General features: G+C 46.1%; 1 long non-coding RNA gene across 1 annotated transcript in view; it reads right to left on the minus strand.

Annotated features, from left to right (window-relative positions):
* Nucleotides 1–1,018: 1,018 nt before the first annotated feature.
* LOC130274434 (uncharacterized) overlaps nucleotides 1,019–16,253 on the minus strand; it is a 126,784-nt gene continuing 111,549 nt past the window's right edge. Inside the window, exon 3 of the long non-coding RNA XR_008844378.1 lies at nucleotides 1,019–1,282. This is a non-coding gene — a long non-coding RNA (uncharacterized LOC130274434). The remainder of the gene's footprint in view (nucleotides 1,283–16,253) is intronic.

The raw sequence follows: 16,253 nt of genomic DNA on the forward strand, positions 1-16,253 counted from the left end.
AGTCCTGTATACTGCAACTTCATCTCATCTAGGCCAAAGCCGAAAAAGACGCAGCCACTTCTAAAACGTGAGTTACCATTCTCTCTACAAAAAACTGGTGCCAGAAAGTTATACCGATTTGTAAATTACTTCTATATAAAAAATCTTAATCCTTCCAGGACTTATCAGCTGCTGTATGCTTCAGAGGAAGTTGTGTACTTCTTTCCAGTCTGACCACAGTGCTTTCTGCTGACACCTCTGTCCGTGTTAAGGAACTGTCAAGAGCAGGATGAATTTTACTACGGGGATTTGTTCCTACTCTGGACAGTTCCTGACACGGACAAAGGTGTCAGCAGAGAGCACTGTGGTCAGATAGAAAGAACTACACAACTTCCTCTGGAAAATAGAGCAGCTGATAAGTCCTGGAAGGATTCAAAATGTTTAATGGAAGGAATTTACAAATCTATACAACTTTCTGGCACCAGTTGATTTAAAAATAAAAAATAAAAAAAATTCCACCGGAGGACCCCTTTAAAGGGGTTATCCAGTAATTTATATATATATATCAACTGGCTCCAGAAAGTTAAACAGATTTGTAAATTACTTGTTTTAATTTTTTTTTATCCTTTCAGTACTTATGAGCTGCTGAAGTTGAGTTGTTCTTTTCTATCTAAGTGTTCTCTGATGACACCTGTCTCGGGAACTGTCCAGAGTAGAAGCAAATCCCCATAGCAATCCTCTTCTACTCTGTGCAGTTCCTGAGACAAGCAGAGATGTCAGCAGAGAGCACTGTTGCCAGACAGAAAAGAACAACTCAACTTCAGCAGCTGATAATTATTGGAAGGATTAAGATTTTTTTTTTTTTATAGAAGTCATTTGCAAATCTGTTTAACTTTCTGGAACCAGTTGATATATAAAAAGAAAAAAAAAGTTTTTCCTGGAATTCCCCTTTAAATCGTTCGCAAGTTTGCATAATGATCTAAGGTTTTGGCGCGGGTTCCGGGGGGGGGGGGGGGGGGCGGATTAGGGGGTGCGGGACTCGATTCAGAACTTTTGAGTCATTTTCATGCGTTCTTCTGTCTATTCGTGGTGGATGGCAGGAACAATGTGTAGAGAGAGAGAGCGCGGAGTGTGATGTTCCGTACTGAACAGTGACTTATTTTGGCTGATGTTCCCCTTGTAGTGGTGCCAGCTGGAGGACGCACTCACATTTTTCGGCTGCCGCTGCTTCTCTCCAGCGCTTTGATGTCCGATCAGCCTGACCTAGTTCGGAGTTGACTTTGCCACATTTTCTCCCTTTGCCCTGTGAAACAAAAGGTGAGAATTCTAAAATAGGTGCAGTTCCAACTTGCTTCAATAAAAGATTTTTTTTCACTCTGATGTAGTAGTGCTGAGTGTGTCATTTCACCCAATATACTGTGTATTCTGATATTTTATGTATGGTTTTAAATCACCTGGGCAACACTGTAGCAGAGTTGTAGAAGTTGTAGTTTTGCAACAGCTGGAGGCACTCTGGTTGGAAAACTCTGGTACAGTGCTGCCCGGCTGTCCAGGCATCCTGGGAGTTGTAGTTTTGCAACAGCTGGAGGCACCCTGGTTGGGAATCTCTGGTACAGTGGTTCCCGTCTCTCTGGGCATCCTGGGAGTTGTAGTTTTGCAACAGCTGGAGGCACCCTGGTTGGGAAACTATGGTACTGTGGTGCCCGGCTGTTCGGGCATTATTATTCCAGTGCAAGAGAAAATTAAATTAAATTGCTAAATGAAGAAACTAAGTAGTTTCTAGTAGTCCGGTCCTAGATATCTTTTCCCCTATCTAAAGAATAGGGGATAAGGGATAAGGTGTCTGATCGCAGAGGGTTCTAACCACTGGGACCCCACAATCTCAGGACCGGCACCCCGACATTCTGAACATTTATGTCTATGGGAGAGATGGAGATACAGCATTCGTGTATCTCTGTATCTTTTATATATATATATATATATATATATATAGACGGGGCGTGTTGGTCACAGCTCAGAGCTCTGGTCGCCCATAATCTGGCACGGAGCGGCGGAGATGGTGCTGTGCATGCGATCCTAGGAGTGGAGTACCCCTTTAATATAGTATTTCCTATTTAGATACGCAGTCTCAGCCTCAATGGGGGCAGAGGGAAGGGTACTGGCCCCCATTGAGGCAAAGATATGATTTGATGGGACTTTATTTTTTTTTTTTAAAAGAAAAAATAGGAGTTGCAGTTTGTTACTAACTAGAACTCCCAGCATGCCCTCATACAGACTGTGGCTCAGCAGCTGCCCGAAACGAAAACTACAACTCCCAGCATGTTGGACTATATAGAAGTATATAGTATAGGTCAGTGTTTGCCACTGTGTCTGTCAGTGTTTAATACTATATAGTCCAACATTCTGGGGGTTGTAATTAGTAACTAGTGTTGGGCGTGAATATTCGCATTTCAAATTTTTATCGCGAATATCGCTAATTCGCGAATTCACGAATATTGCGAATATATTCCCCTTTTTTTCCGCATATGCGCATATTCCTTCTTTTCACTTTTGGGCCAATTAGAATGATGCAAATACACTTGTCAGAGGTTATCAATAACATCCCTAGCAACCAATAGTAAAGTTGCCCCACCCCCTCACTGTTTTCTTCCTCAAATACGCAAATGTGCAAGTATTTAAATATGCGATTATGCGAATATTCACATATGTGAATGTGGTGTCCCGGTACCAAATTGCATACCGTACCTAGTGTGGTGGTCCCCAAAGTCAGAGTAACTATGCTCAGGTAGGGTCCCCCAGGTGGGACAGCCCCTAGTCACCTCTTCTCAACTCTAATTCTATAATGTTGATATATGTATATATTTAGTAATAATGTATATTTAATATAATGTATTTTGTTAAGCCTTCGGGGGTGTAGGGTAGTTGGGATGTTGTAGTAGATAAGGGGTTAATGTTAACCCTAGAGTTTGTGACGCCAGGCTGAGGGCTAGTATGTTGAGGTAATTCTCCGGCCTATCGCCGCCCTTGCCAGAAACAATAGGTGCATGTAATAAAATGATTGAAGGTCCACAAGGTACTTGAACTTGAAAAAACTTTACTTAAGCGCTTGCAGTACATCCAAAGAACAATGACAGCCTCAGGCAAACAGTCTCTATATATCTCAATGACTGACAATTGTTGCAGACCTTGAATGATCTTAAAAGTCTCTGAATTTAGGGTAGTTATTGCAAATCCATCTGGATTTAGGGGATAGATAAGGTCCGGTGATCCTGCAGAGTGTGTGGGGATTCATAGACTCAGAAATTAGAAGTTATCTGCCGTCGCCGCAAGGTTCAGGCCTAGACTCCCTGATCTCAGCAGCGCAGATGCTTCTTGCTTGCTTGCACAGGAACAAGAGAGAGAACATGGCCGCCGCTCCCTTATATGGGCAGGGGGCGGGGCTAATCTGATTGGTCCGAACATCCGTCATTCATTGTTACACAGTGTGATGGGATTGACTACGTCACAGGGACCTCCAAAGGTCCTCAAGCAGAAATACCATAGAGTTCACCTGACCACGTGACCCGCAGGTCCTGCTACTCTATGGCCAGGTAATTAACTATTTATTTACATTTATACAATCTTATACATCCAAATCCTAAGTGGTTACTGGACAATTACCAACTGGATGAGAGGTGACTAGGGGTGAACTAGACAATTGGGACCCCGACGTCCTAGGGACTCTGGCTATGGGGACCCACAATATAAGGTACCGGATAGGATAGGGTACTGGGACACCAAAGTCCCAACCTTTGTCAATCTCCAAAGAAAGCTTGCATGTATAGCAACTGTTCCGGTTATGAAGCTTGCATAAAATCTTTAGTAAAAGTTACAACTGTTTCAGCAAACTCTCCGGTTGTGGACATTCCATTATTATTTACCTCCCTATCGCTCTTGGGAAGGGTGGCGGTAGGACAAGCTTTACAGAGGAGCCATCACCCTGGTGTGACGAATAGCAAGGGTTAACAAGCACCCTTTAGTCACCGCACAGCTACACTCCCCATACCCTATTCCCCCAGGCTATCACACAAATATGCGAATATAACGAATATGCGAAATTCGCAAATATAGGACGAATATTCGTCTATATATTCGCAAAATATCGCAAATTCGAATATGGCCAATGCCGCTCATCACTATTAGTAACTAACTGCAACTCCTGTTTTTACTTTAAAAAAAAAAAGCGATCAAAAAGTCCCATCAAAACAAAAATGGTCCTGTTAAAAACTGCAGATCGGGGCGTAAAAAATGAGCCCTCATAAAGGTCCGTATAAGAAGAAATAAAAAGTTATAGGGGTCAGAATAGGACAAAATTTCCCCGGCATATTGTATCCTGTGATGTTTATGCATTTATAATGAATTATGCAAATTAGCATGGCCGGTATTTTTTTGCAAGAAAGGTGGCAACCCTACATACAACATAAATAAAAACCACCAAAAAGGCAGCAAAAAAAAAAAAAAAAAAAAAAAAGTGCGTAAAGGCGGTTTTAAGCTCGCCGTACATGTAACCAAGTAAAATGCTGATGTTTTTGTGTTTGACTTCCGATCGGTACGTTGATTCACTGTGGTCTCCTCCACTCTGTAGATTACGCTGATGTGCGCCAATGTTTTTAAGCTCAATCAATAGTAAAGTGCCCAGTAAAATCCTCAAACGTAATTAAAGCTGGAGCCGCGCGGCTGCTGGCACAGTAATGACATTCAGTCATGCGCGCTGTCCGGCCCGGATGCCTCCGCCAGCGTTTCTCTCCGGTCCCTTCTGCTTTCTTAATGCTTTTCACATCAATGACATTTAATCATCAGTTATGCTCATCATAGCAATAAAGTAATGATTCTCCCCGGTAAAAAGGAACCAGATTTACTGGCCCAAGCCAATACTGTATATTAACGTTTACTCGCAATTAAATAAAAAGTTATGTCTTCCCTCAGGGATCTTGTTTCCTGGTTTCCTAGAATACATTAAATTAGGGAGATGACATACTGGCGCAGCAGAGATGAGGTTGGCTTTTGGCAAAATTGGTAGCGATACGTTATTTTTCACAGGATTGAAGGTAAATTTATTTCCTTATCTTAACACGAGGGGAAGGTCAAAATTTACATAGATGAAGGCCTATGGGCAAAAATGTAAAAAGTTTTTTTTAAATAATTGTTTCCCGTGATAAGAAATCCACGCCACGTGATGCCTTATAGCAGCCACACAGAGAAGAGGTGGTCATACATGTTAAGATGGATGGATGGATAAAAGGGCGATAGATAGATAGATAGATAGATAGATAGATAGATAGATAGATTAAAAGGATCTTTCCACATTACACAAGTGGATGCTTAAAGGGGTACTCCCCTGGAAACAATTTTTTTTTTTTAAATCAACTGGTGCCAGAAAGTTAAACAGATTTGTAAATGACTTCTATTTAAAAAATCTTAATCCTTCCAGTTCTTATCAGCTGCTATATGCTCCACAGGAAGTTCTTTTCTTTTTGAATTTCTTTTCTGTCTGCTCTCTGCTGACATTTACGATTTTTTAATAGAAGTTATTTACAAATCTGTTAAACTTTCTGGCACTAGTTGATAAAAAAAAAAAAAAAAAAAACATGTTTTCCAGTGGGGTACCCCTTTAAAAACACATCAAATATATTTAATATGAAGAAAGTGTCTTTACAATTAGAGATAGATAGATATGAGATAGATAGATAGGAGATGGATAGATAAACAAGGATAAGTTAGCCAGCACTACTGACCCCAAACTACTATATGGACCTGGCTTACAGGTGCAGGCTGCTGGGCTAAATATACAGCAACAGGAGAATACAGCAGCACACTGCTAGCACAAAGATACAGATAAAACATGAACTGCTATACAGCTATAGTGCAAAAAATGAAAAAGTGAGGTACTTAGCTCACAATTTGGCGGCCAAATAGTTTGGACCATCCCACCACGGTAAGGTGACCTCATTGGGACGGACCCTACACTGTGGTCCAAACTATTTGGCCACCAAATTGTGAGCTAAGTACCTCACTTTTTCATTTTTTGCACTATAGCTGTATAGCAGTTCATGTTTTATCTGTATCTTTGTGCTAGCAGTGTGCTGCTGTATTCTTCTGTTGCTGTATATTTAGCCTAGCAGCTTGCACCTGTAAGCCAGGTCCATATAGTAGTTTGGGGTAAGTAGTGCTGGCCAACTTATCCATGTTTGTGTTATACATACGAGGGAGTGGCTACCTCCATGTTGGCTCCTGCACCCCACCCACCTCTATTAGGTGTGTATAAGGTGCGGATGTCTCAGACCTTGCAATGCCTGTTGAACTGATTGCACAGAGGCATATTCACAGTGTAGGGTCCGTCCCAATGAGGTCACCTTACCGTGGTGGGATGGTCCAAACTATTTGGCCGCCAAATTGTGAGCTAAGTACCTCACTTTTTCATTTTTTTCATTTTTTGCACTATAGCTGTATAGCATTTCATGTTTTGTCTGTATCTTTGTGCTAGAAGTGTGCTGCTGTATTCTTCTGTTGCTAGATAGATAGATAGCAGCAACAGAATACAGCAGCACACTGCTTGCACAAAGATATAGATAAAACATGAGTATATAGATGAAACATGAGTATATAGATGAAACATGAAAAGCTATACAGCTGTAATGCAATAAATGAAATTATGAAATTATGAAACAGTGAGGTACTAAGCTTGCAAATTTGGCAGCCAAATAGCTTGGATCGTCCCACCACGGTAAGGTGACCTCATTTTGGGATGGACCCTACACTGTGAATATGCCTCTGTGTGAACAGTTCAGCAGGCATTGCAGGAACTGAAACATCCAAGGCGCCTTATATACACCTGATAGAGGTGGGTGGGGTGCAAGAGCCAACATGGAGGTAGCCACTCCCCCGTATGTGTAATACAACCAAAGAATAAGTTGGCCAGCTTATTCTTTGGTTGTATTACACATATGAGGCATTGTCACGATGCCGGCTGGCAGGTAGTGGACCCTCTGTGCCAGAGAGGGATTGGCGTGGACCGTGCTAGTGGACCGGTTCTAAGCCACTACTGGTTTTCACCAGAGCCCGCCGCAAAGCGGGATGGTCTTGCTGCGGCGGTAGTGACCAGGTCGTATCCACTAGCAACGGCTCACCTCTCTGGCTGCTGAAGATAGGCGCGGTACAAGGGAGTAGGCAGAAGCAAGGTCGGACGTAGCAGAAGGTCGGGGCAGGCAGCAAGGATCGTAGTCAGGGGCAACGGCAGAAGGTCTGGAAACACTGGCAAGGGACACACAAGGAACGCTTTCACTGGCACTAAGGCAACAAGATCCGGCAAGGGAGTGCAAGGGAAGTGAGGTAATATAGGGAGTGCACAGGTGATAACTCTAATTGGAACCACTGCGCCAATCAGCGGCGCAGTGGCCCTTTAAATCGCAGAGACCCGGCGCGCGCGCGCCCTAGGGAGCGGGGCCGCGCGCGCCGGGACAGAACAGACGGGGAGCGAGTCAGGTAGGAGAGCCGGGGTGCGCATCGCGAGCGGGCGCTACCCGCATCGCGAATCGCATCCCGGCTAGCAGCAGGATCGCAGCGCCCCGGGTCAGAGGACGTGACCGGGGCGCTGCAGCGGAGGAGGTGAAGCGAGCGCTCCGGGGAGGAGCGGGAACCCGGAGCGCTCGGCGTAACAGTACCCCCCCCCTTGGGTCTCCCCCTCTTCTTGGAGCCTGAGAACCTGAGGAGCAGACTTTTGTCAAGGATGTTGTCCTCAGGTTCCCAGGATCTCTCTTCAGGACCACAACCCTCCCAGTCTACTAAAAAAAAATTTTTTCCTCTGACCTTTTTGGCAGCCAAAATCTCCTTGACCGAGAAGACGTCCGAGGAGCCGGAAACAGGAGTGGGAGGAACAGATTTGGGAGAAAAACGGTTGAGGATGAGTGGTTTGAGAAGAGAGACGTGAAAGGCATTAGGGATACGAAGAGAAGGAGGAAGAAGAAGTTTATAAGAGACAGGATTAATTTGACACAGAATTTTGAAAGGACCAAGATAGCGTGGTCCCAACTTGTAGCTAGGGACACGGAAGCGGACATATTTAGCGGAGAGCCATACCTTGTCTCCAGGGGAAAAAACGGGGGGAGCTCTTCTTTTCTTATCCGCGAACCTCTTCATGCGTGAAGAAGCCTGTAAGAGAGAATTTTGGGTCTCTCTCCATATAATGGAAAGGTCACGAGAAATTTCATCCACAGCGGGCAGACCAGAGGGCAAGGGGGTAGGGAGGGGGGGAAGAGGGTGACGGCCGTACACCACGAAAAATGGGGATTTGGAGGAAGATTCAGAGACCCTGAAGTTATACGAGAATTCGGCCCATGGAAGGAGATCTGCCCAGTCATCCTGGCGGGAGGAAACAAAATGTCGCAAATAATCACCCAGGATCTGGTTAATTCTTTCTACTTGTCCATTGGACTGGGGATGATATGCAGAGGAAAAATTTAATTTAATCTTGAGTTGTTTACAGAGAGCTCTCCAGAATTTAGACACGAATTGGACCCCTCTATCCGAGACAATCTGCGTAGGCAACCCGTGAAGACGAAAAATGTGTACAAAAAATTGTTTAGCCAACTGAGGCGCAGAAGGAAGACCAGGAAGAGGAATGAAATGTGCCATTTTGGAGAATCGATCAACGACCACCCAAATAACGGTGTTGCCACGGGAAGGGGGTAAATCAGTAATAAAATCCATACCAATCAGAGACCAAGGCTGTTCGGGGACAGGCAGAGGATGAAGAAAACCAGCGGGCTTCTGGCGAGGAGTCTTATCCCGGGCACAGATAGTGCAGGCTCGCACAAAGTCCCCAACATCCGTCTCCAGAGTTGGCCACCAATAGAAGCGGGAGATGAGTTGCACAGATTTCTTGATGCCCGCATGACCTGCGAGATGGGAGGAGTGACCCCATTTGAGGATTCCGAGGCGTTGGCGTGGAGAAACAAAGGTCTTTCCTGGAGGAGTCTGTCTGATGGAGGCAGGAGAAGTGGAGATCAGGCAGTCAGGTGGAATGATGTGTTGCGGAGGGAGATCAACTTCTGAGGCATCCGAGGAACGAGAGAGAGCATCGGCTCTAATGTTCTTATCGGCAGGACGAAAGTGAATCTCAAAATTAAATCGGGCAAAGAACAGAGACCACCGGGCCTGGCGAGGATTCAGCCGTTGGGCCGACTGGAGGTAGGAGAGGTTCTTGTGGTCGGTGTAGATAATAACAGGAAATCTTGATCCCTCCAGCAGATGCCTCCATTCCTCAAGTGCTAATTTAATGGCTAGAAGTTCTCGATCCCCGATGGAGTAGTTCCTCTCCGCTGGAGAGAAGGTCCTAGAGAAAAAACCACAAGTGACAGCATGCCCGGAAGGATTTTTTTGTAGAAGAACAGCTCCAGCTCCTACTGAGGAGGCATCAACCTCCAATAGGAAGGGTTTGGAAGGGTCAGGTCTGGAGAGCACGGGAGCCGAAGAAAAGGCAGACTTGAGTTGTTTAAAGGAGTCTTCTGCTTGAGGAGGCCAGGACTTGGGATCAGCATTTTTCTTGGTTAAAGCCACGATAGGAGCCACAATGGTAGAAAAATGTGGAATAAATTGCCTGTAATAATTGGCGAACCCCAAAAAGCGTTGGATAGCACGGAGTCCGGAGGGGCGTGGCCAATTTAAGACGGCAGAGAGTTTGTCTGGATCCATCTGTAGTCCCTGGCCAGAGACCAAATATCCTAGAAAAGGAAGAGATTGGCATTCAAACAGACATTTCTCAATTTTGGCATAGAGTTGGTTGTCACGAAGTCTCTGAAGAACCATACGGACATGCCGGCGGTGTTCCTCTAGATTGGCAGAAAAAATTAGGATATCGTCCAGATATACCACAACACAGGAGTATAATAGATCACGAAAAATTTCATTGACAAAGTCTTGGAAGACGGCAGGGGCATTGCACAGTCCAAAGGGCATGACCAGATACTCAAAGTGTCCATCTCTGGTGTTAAAAGCCGTTTTCCACTCGTCCCCCTCTCTGATGCGGATGAGGTTATAGGCGCCTCTTAAGTCCAATTTAGTGAAGATGTGGGCACCTTGGAGGCGATCAAAGAGTTCAGAGATGAGGGGTAAGGGGTAGCGGTTCTTAACCGTGATTTTATTAAGACCGCGGTAGTCAATGCAAGGACGTAGGGAGCCATCTTTTTTGGAGACAAAGAAAAATCCGGCTCCGGCAGGAGAGGAGGATTTACGGATAAAGCCCCTTTTTAGATTCTCCTGGACGTATTCGGACATGGCAAGAGTCTCTGGGGCAGAGAGAGGATAAATTCTGCCCCGGGGTGGAGTAGTACCCGGGAGGAGGTCGATAGGGCAATCATAAGGCCTGTGAGGAGGTAGAGTCTCAGCTTGTTTTTTGCAGAAAACATCCGCGAAGTCCATATAGGCCTTGGGGAGACCGGTTACTGGAGGAACCACAGAGTTACGGCAAGGGTTACTGGGAACCGGTTTTAGACAGTTCTTGGAACAAGAGGACCCCCAACTCTTGATCTCCCCAGTGGACCAATCCAGGGTTGGGGAATGAAGTTGAAGCCAGGGAAGTCCAAGGAGAATCTCCGAGGTGCAATTGGGGAGGACCAAAAGTTCAATCCTCTCATGATGAGATCCGATGCTCATAAGAAGGGGCTCCGTGCGGAAACGTATGGTACAGTCCAATCTTTCATTATTTACACAATTGATGTAGAGGGGTCTGGCGAGACTGGTCACTGGGATGTTGAACCTGTTGACGAGAGAGGCCAAAATAAAATTTCCTGCAGAACCAGAGTCCAAGAAGGCCACTGTAGAGAAGGAGAAGGCAGAAGCAGACATCCGCACAGGCACAGTAAGACGTGGAGAAGCAGAGTAGACATCAAGGACTGTCTCACCCTTGTGCGGAGTCAGCGTACGTCTTTCCAGGCGGGGAGGACGGATAGGACAATCCCTCAGGAAGTGTTCGGTACTAGCACAGTACAGGCAGAGGTTCTCCATACGGCGTCGTGTCCTCTCTTGAGGTGTCAGGCGAGACCGGTCGACCTGCATAGCCTCCACGGCGGGAGGCACAGGAACAGATTGCAGGAGACCAGAGGAGAGAGGAGCCGAGGAGACGAAACGCCTCGTGCGAACAGAGTCCATATCTTGGCGGAGTTCCTGACGCCTTTCAGAAAAACGCATGTCAATGCGAGTGGCTAGGTGAATAAGTTCATGTAGATTAGCAGGAATTTCTCGTGCGGCCAGAACATCTTTAATGTTGCTGGATAGGCCTTTTTTGAAGGTCGCGCAGAGGGCCTCATTATTCCAGGACAATTCTGAAGCAAGTGTACGGAATTGTACGGCATACTCGCCAACGGAAGAATTACCCTGGACCAGGTTCAACAGGGCAGTCTCAGCAGAAGAGGCTCGGGCAGGTTCCTCAAAGACACTTCGGATTTCCGAGAAGAAGGAGTGTACTGAGGCAGTGACGGGGTCATTGCGGTCCCAGAGCGGTGTGGCCCATGACAGGGCTTTTCCGGACAGAAGACTGACTACGAAAGCCACCTTAGACCTTTCAGTGGGAAACAGGTCCGACATCATCTCCAGATGCAGGGAACATTGGGAAAGGAAGCCACGGCAAAACTTAGAGTCCCCATCAAACTTATCCGGCAAGGATAAGCGTATCCCAGGAGCGGCCACTCGCTGCGGAGGAGGTGCAGGAGCTGGCGGAGGAGATGACTGCTGAAGCTGTGGTAGCAACTGTTGTAGCATAACGGTCAGTTGAGACAGCTGTTGGCCTTGTTGCGCAATCTGTTGTGACTGCTGGGCGACCACCGTGGTGAGGTCAGCGACAACTGGCAGAGGAACTTCAGCGGGATCCATGGCCGGATCTACTGTCACGATGCCGGCTGGCAGGTAGTGGACCCTCTGTGCCAGAGAGGGATTGGCGTGGACCGTGCTAGTGGACCGGTTCTAAGCCACTACTGGTTTTCACCAGAGCCCGCCGCAAAGCGGGATGGTCTTGCTGCGGCGGTAGTGACCAGGTCGTATCCACTAGCAACGGCTCACCTCTCTGGCTGCTGAAGATAGGCGCGGTACAAGGGAGTAGGCAGAAGCAAGGTCGGACGTAGCAGAAGGTCGGGGCAGGCAGCAAGGATCGTAGTCAGGGGCAACGGCAGAAGGTCTGGAAACACTGGCAAGGGACACACAAGGAACGCTTTCACTGGCACTAAGGCAACAAGATCCGGCAAGGGAGTGCAAGGGAAGTGAGGTAATATAGGGAGTGCACAGGTGATAACTCTAATTGGAACCACTGCGCCAATCAGCGGCGCAGTGGCCCTTTAAATCGCAGAGACCCGGCGCGCGCGCGCCCTAGGGAGCGGGGCCGCGCGCGCCGGGACAGAACAGACGGGGAGCGAGTCAGGTAGGAGAGCCGGGGTGCGCATCGCGAGCGGGCGCTACCCGCATCGCGAATCGCATCCCGGCTAGCAGCAGGATCGCAGCGCCCCGGGTCAGAGGACGTGACCGGGGCGCTGCAGCGGAGGAGGTGAAGCGAGCGCTCCGGGGAGGAGCGGGAACCCGGAGCGCTCGGCGTAACAGGCATATTCATAGTGTAGGGTCCGTCCCAAAATGAGGTCACCTTACCGTGGTGGGACGGTCCAAGCTATTTGGCTGCCAAATTTGCAAGCTAAGTACCTCACTGTTTAATAATTTCGTATTTTCATTTATTGCATTACAGCTGTATAGCTTTTCATGTTTCATCTATATACTCATGTTTCATCTATATACTCATGTGTTATCTATATCTTTGTGCTAGCAGTGTGATGCTGTATTCTCCTGTTGCTGTATATTTAGCCCAGCAGCCTGCACCTGTAAGCCAGGTCCATATAATAGTTTGGAATCAATAGTGCTGGCCAACTTATTCTTTGGTTAGATAGATAGATATGGGATTTTGTGCAAAATTTTGCGCAAGCTGTTTTTTTTTTGCATACATTCTGGTGGAGCATTTCTTCCAGATGTGAATGTTTCGGTGTACCTTGAAGTGACATATTTAGTACGCACAAATATATTAAGTTAGAGATATGAGGACAGGATATGAGGACGGGATATAAGGACGGGATAGAAGGTCGAGATAGGAGGATGGGAAAGGAGGTTGAGAAAGGAGGATGTGATATGAGGATGGGATATGAGGTTGAGATATGAGGTCGGGATAGGAGGTCGCGATAGGAGGTCAAGATAAGAGGTTGGGATATGAGGATGGGATAGGAGGTCGGGATATGAGGGCGAGATATGGGGTTGGGATATGAGGACGGAATATGAAGTCGAAAGCTTCTTATATGTGTGTATGTATGTATATATGTGTGTACGGCTAAAGATATTAACATGAAACTTGGCCACATGTTACTTATATGTCAACAACAAACATAGGATAGGTAATTTAACCCTTACTCACCCCCATTTGCCAGGGGCAGGGTTTTTGTTTAAAGTCCCAGACAAGTCAATGGGAAATATATGTTACTGCATAACTTCCAAATGGCTGGAGATATTTCAATAATACTTGGTCACATGTTACTTATATGTCAAATAAAAATATCTAATAGTTAAATGAACCCTTACCTACACCCTTATATAAAAGATGGGTTTTTGTTTCAAGTCCCATGCAAATATATTGGACTTCCACACTCCACAAGCTTCGCTCTCAGTCCGGCTTGCAAGCCACACCCCATGTCGCAATGACGCGCCTACTGTTTAAGCTCCACCCCTTTTATTCTCTACCGTTTTTGTGCATAGATCTGGCTTGCAAATCACTCCCAGTCCCACAAAGCCTTGTCCCCTTCTATTTTCAGCTTACAATATCTTCATCACAATTCAATCCCACCTGAGGACAGGAAATGAGCATGGGACATAAGGAAGGGATATGAGGTCGGGACATGAGGACGGGATATGAGGAGGGATATGAGGGCGGGATATGAGGGCGGGATATGAGGACGGGATATGAGGTCGGTTATGAGGATGGGATATGAGGACGGGATATGTGGTCGGGATGGTCGGGGTATGTGGTCAGGATATGCGGTCGGGATATAGGGTCGGCATATGAGGTCAAGATAGGAGGATGGGATATGAGGATAGAATAGGAGGTCGGAATATGAGGATGGGATATGAGGACGGGACAGGAGGTCAGGACGTGAGGATGGAATATGAGGACAGGATATGTGGTCGGGTTATGAGGTCGGGATATGAGGTTGGGATATGAGGTTGAAATATGAGGTCGGGATATGAGGTCGAAATATGAGGTCGGGATATGAGGTCGAAATATGAGGTAGGGATATGAGGACAGCATATGAGATTGGGACATGAGGACGGGATATGAGGACGGGATATGGGGTTGGGATATGACAACAATATATGAGGACGGGATATGAAGTCAAAAGCTTCCTCCTTTGTTGATTTTCGTCCCCAACAAGGATTAGGAAGGAAAAACCGGGCAACGCTGGGTACTCAGCTAGTTATCAATAAAGTACAAAGTGCAACTTATACAGTGTGAAAAAACTTTTTCAAGTAACATCATAACAAACTGCAGGTAAATAATTATATATAGCATCAAATATACCAAATCAGATTAAAATACAGATATATAAATAAGATAGATGTTTAATTCCATCTAATTATCCCCGTGCAACACATGTGTAATATTAAAATTAGATTAAAAAGGTGGGTGGGGAGCGCACACTCACCGGATGCCACAATGCACCATCTCAATTGTCCTAGCATAAGGAAGTACACAATGTGCATGCGCGTCTAGTTTAGAGGGCATTGCGTGAGGCAGGGCGGTACGGCCAATAGGAATGAAGCACCATGGTTACTGAGACGCTTCATTCCTATTGGCCGTACCGCCTGCCTCACGCAATGCCCTCTGATCTAGACGCGCATGCACGTTGTGTACTTCCTGATGCTAGGACAATGGAGATGGTGCATTATGGCATCCGGTGACTGTGCGCTCCCCCCCCCCCCCCCCCACCACCTTTTTAATCTAATTTTAATATTACACGTGTGTTGCACGGGAATAATTAGATGGAATTAAACATCAATCTTATTTGTACATCTGTATTTTAGTCCGATTTGGTATATTTGATGCTATATATAATTATTTTCCTGCACTTTGTTATGATGTTACTTGAAAAAGTTTTTCCACACTGTATAAGCTGCACTTTGTACTTTATTGATAATTCTGCACTTCATGGGATCCTGTGATTGATGCCCTGATATATATGTGGTTTGCACTGAGTATACATGGCTTTAGAAAGGTCAGGCTGAGCTGACTGAAACGCCGCAGACTTTTGTAATGACACCTTTTATGGAATAGATCTACACTTTTTTGCTACATGGTGCTGTGGAGAGATATTTTTTATGCTAGATAGATAGATAGATGGTTTGGCCAAGGAGGCCCCCTCCTTCCTTATGTAATGTCCCAGTACAGGACATGGTCCTGCACTACAGTTTGGCCCTGTCAGGTTGAGTCCCTCGGTGACCTGACGGCTCCCCTGCAGTGTCTCCCCTGCTGTTTTTATAATGTTATTTATCCTTCCTTATGTGTAGTCAGTGTCCTAATGTATAAATATGTGGTGTCCCGGTACCGTATTGCATACCGTACCTTGGTAGAGGTCCCCAAAGTCAGAGTTCCTAGGAACGGTGGGGTCCCTCTTTTCTAGTTAGCCCCTCATCACCCCTCAGTTAGCTAATATTCATATAAATATCAGTGTAAATATGTATATTTAAATGCCTACCTGTTAGCGTTGCAGGACCTTAGGTCATGTGACTCGGTGTTCAGAACTCTATGGTTTGTTGAAGGACCTTCGATGGTTCTTGTGTCAGGTGTTCACTCCCAATGCCATGTAAAGGTGAGTGACAGCTGTTATGGACCAATCCAAAACCGCTCAGCCCCTGCCCATATAAGGGAGCTGCAGCCAATAATCGCTCTCTTGGGTTGCTGACATTGGATGAGGTAGGACCTCCGCAAATTCCAAAGACAATTACTAGGCCAAAGCCTTGCGGCCTCGGCCTACGCTAAAGTCTGTGAGTTCTTACAATTCCCCTCTAACTCCGCAAGATCACTGGACCTAAACCTACCCCTAAATCCAGCGGATCTATGCTACAAAATCCTCCTAAACTAAAGAGAACTTACCCGGTCCCAACCACTCACCTGTATATAGACTCTGTTATCTGGACTGTTACCGGTTACTGCATGATACAGA

The sequence above is a fragment of the Hyla sarda genome, chromosome 5 (genome assembly GCF_029499605.1).
Source record: "Hyla sarda isolate aHylSar1 chromosome 5, aHylSar1.hap1, whole genome shotgun sequence".
In the NCBI taxonomy this organism is placed as follows: Eukaryota; Metazoa; Chordata; class Amphibia; order Anura; family Hylidae; genus Hyla; species Hyla sarda.